The sequence below is a fragment of the Herpailurus yagouaroundi genome, unplaced genomic scaffold, assembly GCF_014898765.1.
Source record: "Herpailurus yagouaroundi ecotype Mexico unplaced genomic scaffold, PumYag 29, whole genome shotgun sequence".
Lineage (NCBI taxonomy): Eukaryota > Metazoa > Chordata > Mammalia > Carnivora > Felidae > Herpailurus > Herpailurus yagouaroundi.
In genome coordinates, this window is record NW_024412377.1 from 44,565,132 (window position 1) to 44,574,067 (window position 8,936).

Sequence of the window (8,936 nt, forward strand, 5' to 3'; positions counted from 1 at the left end):
TTATTCTTCCCAGGCACTACTTTAAGCATCTTACATGTATTAACATGCGTAATCTTTGCAATAATCCTGTGAGACAGGCTCTCTTTTCATCTGTGCAGTGCAGGTGAGGAAAAGGCCTTGTTTTGTTTGGTGTGCACTTTGGCGGATTTATAAAAGAGAAAGGAGAAGAGATCCTTGATTTAGACAAATTTTCACAGATACCTCTCTGGATTCACAATTTCCCAGAAAGTCAGTGGGGATTTCTGTGACAGGAGATGTCACGTATTTGGGAAGCAGATCATGGCAGCTGCTGATTTCTTTGGAAGCTCTTTGATAGAAATAAAATCAGTTTCCACTCTAGTCTCAATGACTGATATTGATTGGAAACAGAGGATGGCTAAGGGTGCTTAAACCACCAACAGATGGAGACTTTAGTAATTACATCTGTATGAAGGTAGATACCTGAGCGGCCTCCAGAATAGACAGTTTTCTCTGCAGATCAGAATGTGACTCCGTGAAAGTCAGCACGTGACAATATGGTATGTTTTAAAAGAAGATAAAAGTCCCCATTGGCTGAAAGTCCTGCCCCAATAATGTTGAAAATCTTATTCCTTTAAGCTTCACACCTCTCAAAGGGAAAAATATCATTACCAACAGCAGCAGCAGCAGCAATGGCAATGCCAACCTCCATGATTGAGTGCTGTGTGCCAGGAGCTATGTAAGTGCTTGTCGGTTTGCAAACTGGTTCCCATACATGGAGAGCAAGGAGAGACTGAAGAACAATACAGATCACTCTAGATTGGTAGGCGTAGGTTTAACGAGCAAGGGAATGTATGTACAAGGCTTGTCTTGGGTGGCCATTAAACAAGCAGATTTCTGCACCTGCCTGCTAGAATCTTAAAAGAGAGGCCTTAACTGGGTTCAATCACATGTACTGTCTGGATGGTCTCAGCAACACCTTACTCTCTCAAGGCTGTGTTCTTGGAATAGCTCTCAGGCAGGTTCTGTGGACAGAACATACATTTTAAGGACAGGAGAGGGTATGAGGAGTCCAGCTTATGGGTCAACTGGTGGTCACATCCTCTTGATGACCTCCTCCAACAGTATTTTACTTGAATTCTTTAATACAATCCTTGAAAAAAAAACCCATTGAGGAGATAGTTTTGTGATTCACATTTTACAGATGAGAAAATCTAGGATTTGTAAAGATTAGATGCCTCACAAATTCACATGGTTAATTATTATCAGTTACAGGATCCAAACAGGATCTGAACCCAAGCAGACTTGACCCTTTGTTATCTGACTGCGAGGCCTTTGCCACGAATCATGACTCAGGATTACCATGTGACAAATTCTATTTTATTCTCATATGAATTACTGAGTCTTGCGTTTCAGGGATCGCTGCCTTTAAGCAGTGTTCCTCTGGATACAACATATTCATCCAAAGGTCAGTTCAGAGCTGACATGCACGCACTCAGTTCTGGGAATCTTATTTTAAGGGACTTCTTATTTAAGTTAAAAAATAAAATTTTATGCACCCAAGTTAATAGAACCTGTCAAAATTCTTTTACACTGAAGCACATCCATATTGTTCTTGTATAAATTAGCCGACAGAATAAAGTAAGTGGCAATTTGCCACATTAGTGCTATTTATATAAAGAGTCCTTGTAGATGACACCATTCAGCGCACCAGCTGCTGTAGAAGGTATTTTGACTAAATCTAGTCAGCGTTTTTTTGTGGGCCAGTTGGAGAGACAGACTAATTAATAATATAAATAATATAAAATTATAGCAGGGTTACACAAAAGAGGTACTTTATTAATAAAACTATAAGATGTGATCTAGTTCTGAGATCTGAGAGGTGAGAAGAAACTAACATGAAGTTTTGGGTTGGAGGCCAGGAGAAGAATATTCCAGGCAAAGCAAAGAACATGTGCAAATGTCCTGTGGTGGTAGGGAGGGGTGGGTCTAGTACCCATGAGGAATAGGTGTTGGGGGCATGTTGCGAGACGGGGACCATGGAGAGACCTGTAGGCCATACCAAGGTCTTTGTTTCTTCCTTTTGCTATTAAAAAAGCCAATGAAAATTACATTCTCTCTCTTTTTTTTTTAATTTTTTTCTTAACGTTTATTTACTTTTGAGACAGAGAGAGACAGAGCATGAACGGGGGAGGGTCGGAGAGAGAGGGAGACACAGAATCTGAAACAGACTCCAGGTTCTGAGCTGTCAGCACAGAGCCCGATGCACGGCTCAAACTCACGGACCAGACTGCGAGATCGTGACCTGAGCCGAAGTCAGACGTTCAACCGACTGAACCATCCAGGCGCCCCTGAAAATTACATTCTAAGCAGGAGAATGACATAATCCTCAGAAAGATCCTTTTTTTGCTACAGTGAAGAAATGGATGGAGGTGAGGGAGATGAGGGGATATAGGGTATTTCAATAATCCAAGTAAGAAGTGATGATCATTTGGGCTTAGACGTGGCAGTGGAGATGGTGGGAGGAGTTAGAGATAGGAAGTACAGATAATAGGACTACTGAGTGTCCAGATCTATTATATTCTGACTATGTGAGCTTGAGAAGATACTGGACCTCTCAGAGTCACTATTTCTACCACTGTAAAAATTGAAACAATTTCAGTATTTATTTCAAGGCTCTATGAGTTCATCTGTGTACCTGACATATGGTTAAGTTCTTAATAAGTGATAGCTATTATTAGTATTCCTAGTTGAAGAAGTCCCCATAGTAACAATAGTAGTTATATCAAATTTAGGGTAAGGGAGAATTGATTGAGATGAAAATATTTCCAATAACTGGATTCATATAAGTAGAATTTCTGTGCCAAAAAATATAGGATTAAGAAGGATTAACCCTAAATATACTTTTTTGTAACTTTTTTGTAAGCCCGTGTTAGAGACTTAAAGTTAATAAGTTCAGGGGCGCCTCTGTGGCTCAATCAGTTGAGCATCCGAGTCTTGATTTCAGCTCAGGTCATGATCTCAAGTTGGTGGGATGGAGCCCTGTGTAGGGAGCCTGCTTGGGATTCTCTCTCTGCCCCTCTCTCCCAAAATAAATAAGTAAACATTTAAAAAAAAATGTTATATTCACCTTTCACTGTCTGGTTTTCTAAAAAGACTACTTAAATTTACAGTTCCTCTGTGAATTTGAATTTAGATTCACATGCCCCCAAAGCCTTGCCAACACTACTTTTTGGGGTACGGTATTGTTTTCATTGGGTTAAACTTGACTGTTTTTTTTTTTTCTAAATGTTTAATGATCATTTTCTATTTTTTTCTTTGAAATGCCTTTTCACACAAGTTGCCTAACATTAAGTAATAAATAAACGGCAAGCTAGACCTCGGCAAACATCACAGAAAACGACACTAAAAGATGACATCCCAGTAAATTGTTGGAATTTTGGTAAGAGTCAGATGAAGGCAGCCAAGATAGTAATGAGATTAGAAATCAGAAAAGTGATAGCACAGAGCCTGGGGAAAGATTTGGCCTCAGGGAATGAGCACTTCAGTAGGGTACAATGATTGAGCGGTTTGTCAATCTCTAAGAGATTGTCATGTGGAAGATGAATTCAGTGTTTTCCATGTAGCTTCTTTGAGCCAAGTAAAGATGCTACTAACAAGTGAGTATTTACTTAAATTAAGGATGAGATTTTGAATGATTCTCTGAATTCTCTGAATAAAAATAAAGGAAGCTCTGTGAGAGGCAGGGACTCCTTAGCAGGGAAGATATTTAGAGAGATTAGAGACCTTTCTGCTGGAAAGGATTATAAATCAGACAAAAATGAATAAGCTTCTCACTACTCAGTGTTGTCCACAGACCAACAGCATCAGTATCATGTGGGAGCTTATTAGAAATGCACAATTTGGGGCCCAGCCCAGACCTCCTGAATCAGAGTGTGCATTTTAAGAGGACTTCCAGGAGATTTGTTTCTACATTAGAGTATGAAAATCCCTGGACCAGATGTCCTGTCCAGTTCTGTCTTAATCAGTATGATCCTGTGAGTCTAGAAGTGATTGCAAGTGGAGGGAACCAGGCATAGTATGAGGACTAGGCGAGATGCTGGATGAGTGGGCAAGGCTTTTAGGGTTGTTCCAACTCTTCTAGCCATTCTTGCATCAAGTTCACAGCAATACCTGGGGTAATACTGGAAGGAGTAGGCATTGCTTTATACAGAATGAATTTTGAGCTGTTGACTCTCTGAGCTAGAGGAAACCCAGGGATTATCTGATTGCAGTGACTTGTCCTAAGTTAAAATAAAAATTGGTGATCTCTTTATGCTTTAGTTTCTAATCATGTTTGTTCTTTCCCTAGCTGGTTATCTCTTTCCGTCTCTCTCCTCCTCCCCTTCCCACCCCTGATACACACATGCACACACATACACGCATACTCACAGGCATGCACTTCTTAATTTAAACAACCTGCTTTTAAGATTAGTCTGGTAGCTGCCCTTAGGGCCAAACACCAAAATCAAGGAGAGAGGGGAAATGTAATATTATGGAAGGAGTCTTTTCCAGGAATAGCAAAGCGGGCTGTGAAGAGAAATATAAACAGCAGTTGAAGTTGAAAGGAATATAAACGAAGAATGCCAACACTCTTCAGAATGATATATGCTCTTCATTAGTTCTTCCTCAGACTCTCCAGCTGAGGTTTGCCATTGGTTATTTCAATGGAAAGGCTAGTGTCATGATGTAGGTCAGCGAAGAAAATGGGGACTAATAGAGTAACAGTGGATGGAATACCCTGTCTCATCAGTCAGAAAATGGGTACGCCAGCCCCAGTTCTGGCATCTAAGAGGACTATGTTTGGTCTCATGGGTCCTTGGGCAAGTTTTTGTATATGTACACACTTCAGTAGCCTTATGCATAAAAGCATGGATTATTCCCAATTCACTTACAGGTTGTTTTGAGTTCCAATAACACTTTGTAGTTTCCAAGAGATGTTTGTGGTTTCTTGTTTAAATCATCACTCTTAGGGCGTGTGTGTGGCTTATCTGGTTGAGCATCCAACCCTTGATTTCGGCTTAGGTCATGATCTCACTGTTTGTGGGTCTGAGCCCGTGTCAGGTTCTGTGCTGACAGTGCAGAGCCTGCTTGGGATTCTCTCTCTCCCTCTGTCTCTGCCCCTACACTGCTTGTGTTCCCTCTCTCTCACTCTCTTTCTCTCTCTCAAAATAAATAAATAAAATTTAAAAAATAAATCCTCACTCTTCCCAATGAGGATATTAAGATTAATGATGGCAGGGTGCTGTTTTACTTACTCACTGTTCCATTTCCACGGCTAGCACAGTTCTGCTGCATACAAAGCAGAAGGAGTACTCAATCATGTTTTGCTAAACGGGTGGGTATTACATGAAGGAAAGAAGTGGGGGGGATGGAAGGCCAGCACATTTGCTGCTTGTGTGACATTTGTCTTATTTGTGGTCATCAGGTTTCCCACAGTCTCTTTCGGGTCACCTCATCTGATGTTTCTCTCATAGGCTTTGCTGTTTCGTGATGGAACTAAACCGGTTAATGGTGTAGTGGGAAGCACTAAGGCTCTGCGACAGGTAGGCTGAAGTTTAGTTTGGCCACTTGAAACTGCATTTGGGCAAATGACATGGCCTGTCTAAGCAGAGTTTTCTCAGTCAAGTGGGATTAGCAAATTCTAACTCATTGGGACGCCTGTGAGGATCACGTGGCAATATGGATGCAAACAGCACAGTGTTTTGAATACAGTAAGCATTCAATAAATGCTATTTTCTTGTACTAAGAATTCAAGGAGCTTGATCTAATAAAAAGATGTGATCACTGGCCAGTATGTTGGCACATGGTAGGCATTCAATAAATGATTTAAAGTAGGGTGCATAAATGTAATATCGATTTTTGTCTCCAATCACATTTTAGTTGAAAGTGATTTGTAAATCTGGTATTAATTTTTTACATGATTAAATGTAATGTTTTTTTTAATCTTTCATTTTAAAGTGTTAATTATATAACTTCTGCCTTTTGAAAATTTTGAGATGTTTTTCTTTATTCTGACCTATAATTAAGTTTTATAAATGTTATATGAAAACTCGAAGATATATTTTTGATATGGGATAGAATCTTATCTGTTAATTTAATCTTCTGGACTACATCAGTTAATTTTCTTTGATGAAGAGCATTAATAATACGATAGAAGCAAACAAATAAATAAACACAACTTACTTAGTTGTGGCAAACTGGGTAATTCAAGAAGTGAAAGGATGAGGCAAACAACCTGGCTTCAAGCCAGGAAGGAACAGTGTTAGCTCTTGAAGGGCCAAGTAGGGGATACTCATGAGCAGCACCTTCAGGTCACTGTCATTTGATGCTTAATTCCCACTATTATCCCTCATTTTGGATCTCTGTTTAAGAGCCAGATTCCTCAAAGAAATAACGAGATTGGCTTAGCGTAGATTTCTTGGCTAATGCGAATTACAGAGGAGGTCCATTCCCAACTAGAGGAAGGGAGGAGGAAACCAGACAGATAATAACAGAGGTCCTTGAGCTGAACTGTGAAGGTAACATTTTTATATCCTTATTTCACTGGTTCTCTTGGCTTTGCCAGAGTAGGCCATAGGTGTATTTAGGACTCAGAAAAAATGGAAACGTGATTAGCTATGTAAAAGAACATGGCTGGGCTTGGGTTCAAGGTACTCTCTTTCCCTAGATTTATTTGTCTACAGAAAAAGAGTTATGGCTCTACCCTTACTATTAATACCACTACCAGCATTTATTGAATACATTGTTCATTTGTTTATTCATTAATTAGTATTTAAACTGTTTATCGGATACTATGCTAGGTATAATTCTGCCCTCATAGAACTTAGAATCTAGTAGCAGGATAGTCATTTAATCAAATAAACACTTAAGTTGATATATGATTATGACTGGAGTAACTATAATGAAAGAGAAATACAGTGTGCTTAGAAAGTGTGTATGGAGACTTGTCCTTGTCTGCAAGGGCCAAGAAGTCTGAGTTAGTAGTGATATTGGAGGATGCATAGGAGTTAACCAAGTGATGGAGCTCAGGGATAGAGTTTTAGCAATGAGATGAATATGAAAGGAGTCCATGCCTAATGAAAGCATGATTTATCTGGGAAACCAAATGAAGGATGTCATGTGGCTGGAGTGCAGAGAGCAAATGGGCATTAGGTATGAAAAGAGCCTGGAGAGGGCAGTACAGCCACCCTTATGGACCTTATGGGTCATTTTGACTATTCTGGCACTCAGCTAACAGTGATATGAAGCTACTGAATCATAAGCAAGGGAGTATGATATGACCGGGTTTGCATTTTGCGACAGTATTCCAGCTGCTGTATGAACAGATTTGAGGGGTTAACAGTAGAAGTAAAGTATATCAGGAAATAATTGTAGGAGTCTATACGACAAATGAGGATGGTTTACACTGGGGTTATGGAGTAGAGATGAAGGGAACTGGATACATTGGAGATCTATTTAAAGAAGTAAAACAAACTTGGTGTTTGATTGGATATAGAGAGTGTAGGAGAGGAATATGACAACCACGATTACTACTAAGTTTTAGCTGGTATAATTGAAAGGATTACCCATCCATGGAATCATTTATTGAATGGATGGTGATACATTCAGTTGTGCCAGTTAAAACCTAGGTCCATTCACATTAATTTAAGCATCAGTGTAAGTCTGAGCTGAGGGGGAAAAGTCATGAGTTTAATTTTAGATATGCTGAATTTGATATGCCTTTGTGATGGCTATGTGTAAAAACCCAGAGGAGGCTGGATATAGGTGTCTAGAACTCACAGGGAGACCTTGACTAGTGATAGAAAATGTGAGATTTTGCCTATAGAAGATAATTATAGCTACTGGCATGGGTGAGGTTGACTAGGGAAAGAATACAGATGAGAAGGAGATTTAGATTGGAATCTTGAGAAACTCCAACATTTAGTATCAAGATAGAACCTCCCCCAAAGAGCCCAAGAAAAGAGGAGTAAAACCAATACAAGGTCAAGAAGTTGAATTCTTTTTTTTAATTTTTTAAAAAAATGTTTATTGTTGAGGCAGAGAGACAGAGACAGAAGGTGAGCAGGGGAGGGGCAGATAGAGAGGGAGACAGAAGCTGAAGCAGACTCCAGGCTCTGAGCTGTCAGCACAGAGCCTGACACGGGGCTCGAACCCACAAACCATGAGATCATGACCTGAGCTGAAGTCGGACGCTCAACTTACTGAGCCACACAGGTGCCCCAAAAAGTTGAATTCTTTAACAAGTCAAGATAAAATCATGGATGACTTTATGACAGGTATATAAACACAATGATGGGGCATGCAGATTTCACTAATTGGGGAGTTAGAAAGACGAGAGGAAATGAGGATTTATTAATAGGCAGCAATTGTAGACATTATTTTGAGAAGTTTGGCTGGGAAGGGGAAGAAGAGACATGCTGTGCAAGAAGGTAATTTTGAGTTGAGTGAAAAATTGTTTTTTTTTTTTAATGAAAGAGATTCATTTAAGAGCACAAAGCACCCCTCTGAAAGAGAAACAGGGAAGAAAGATGCTGCGGGAGGGAAAGAAAGGGGGAAGAGAGGAAGGACACGGGGATGAATGAGCACATATGACACAGCCAAGGGACATTTCGAGTGTAAGATTCCTGAGAATGTGGGAAAGGGAGCGTGCAAATCACAGCTGGTAGAGCTTGCCTTGGGAAAGAGGAAGAGATGTTTCCTTTATTGTGAGAAAAGGGAAGATGGTTTCTAGATTTTGTAGCAGGAAGTTGAGGGACTCTGGCCTTTGTCTGATGGCCTCCAGTTTCTTTGTAAAGTACAAGGCCAGGGTTTCTGCTGAGAGTCATCAAAGACGTGACAGGGAGAGGGAGTTGGGATGGAGGAAAGGTCAGAGTAGGGCTGGCAGTTTGAGGAGAGTAGAGATGACTGAAATAGGCTCATCAGCAAGTAGGAAACTG